The sequence below is a fragment of the Nicrophorus vespilloides genome, unplaced genomic scaffold (assembly GCF_001412225.1).
Source record: "Nicrophorus vespilloides isolate i.1.1-1 unplaced genomic scaffold, Nicve_v1.0, whole genome shotgun sequence".
Lineage (NCBI taxonomy): Eukaryota > Metazoa > Arthropoda > Insecta > Coleoptera > Silphidae > Nicrophorus > Nicrophorus vespilloides.
This window is the reverse complement of record NW_017099868.1, coordinates 1-1,784: the sequence shown is the minus strand read 5'-3', so window position 1 is coordinate 1,784 and position 1,784 is coordinate 1.

The window sequence follows — 1,784 nt, the reverse complement described above, 5'->3', positions numbered from 1 at the left end:
CGAAACAACTTTAAACATACCACAAAATAACGTTGATTGCCGAACTGTTACAAATCTATAATCGTAATACTGAATCAGAATTAAGAGAGGTCTTACTTTATTATTAATTGGAATTATATAACAATAAATTTGAATCGTCGTTTTACAATTTTCATAAAAAATTTACAAATTCATTTACGCTTAATTAAAAAAAACAATAACATCATTCTTATATTAATAATAATGTTTAACTAATAACTGTAAATTTGGTGACTTTCTACAAATTTAATAATATTTTATTTTAATAATTAAAAAATGCACTCACCCTCACTCGACACTTATTGAGTTAATACTGACGAAGATATTACTCTTATAAAATATAGCTGACAAAATAATGATAAAATTTATTTTTTATTTTTTCGTATCGCACCAGATTCTAAGTGCTTACAACGCACCACATAATCAAAGTTGTTCTTACACACAACAGAAATTTGTATTTACAAAACAATTAATTCAGAATAGGCGAAAAGACTTAGGTCGATAGCCCTTTGGTTACAATTGTGACTAATAAAGATTATTATTATTATTAATTCAGAATATTACAATTAGCGTGTGTGGAATATTAATATTGCAGCAATACAACAAAATTTAACATTTTCATAGTTTCCTAACTTTTACATTGAAAAAATATTTTTTCAAATTTGACTGCTTATTATACATAAACGGTAACAGCTGTAAATCTGGTTGTATACTCAAATTAAAGCATGTTAATTAGGCTTCAATTTTAGTAAATTCAATTATAATTGACAAGTGTAGTCATTGAGAAATATAATAAAACAAAAAGATATTGCGTTTATTATTTTTTTTTTTCAAATTTGTCAGCTTATAACACAAATACGGTTAAAGCTACACTTATATTTGTGATTGTTATATATAAATTGATACGTAAATTTGACAGCTTATGACATAAATATGCGTGATTCTTTAATAATACATTGAAAGGTAAATGTACTGCATTTTTAAAGGATTAAAAAAAATCAAATTTGACAGCTAGATGGCGGTAATATTAAAATATTTGGTGGTACAAATTAAATCATTTATTTAATTTCTCTTAACACATTTACCTTCTATGTACAACAAAGTTATGAAGAAACAATCAAATAAATTTATGGAATTATTTTATTATTTTGTCGCCTATATTATATAAGAGCAAACCACTTAATAATTAGTAAATTTTATTATTTTTTATAAACATTTTTATCATATATGTTTTCACATGATGAATATTTCCAAATAATTTGTTTTAAAAAATTAAAAAAAATAGTAATTCATAATTACATATCAGGTCACAACTGAAAAACCATTACATAATATATGTATTATGTAAATATATATGAAGTTTCTTTTTTTCAAATTATGATAACTTATTATACTACAGAATTCGGATATTTCTCATTCGGAACATTTAAAAAATATTTTTTCAAATTGGAAAATACGAATACGTAATTAACACTAAACCTACCACTACGGCCAATTTGACCGTAGTCAAACTTGCATATGTATATACAGTAAGACTCTCGCTTAACGCAAGGATACGCTGAACGAAACAACTTTAAACATACCACAAAATAACGTTGATTGCCGAACTGTTACAAATCTATAATCGTAATACTGAATCAGAATTAAGCAAGGTCTTACTGTATTATTAATTGGAATTATATAACAATAAATTTGAATCGTCGTTTTACCATTTCCATAAAACATTTACAAATTCATTTAATATTATTTACGCTTAATTAAAAAAA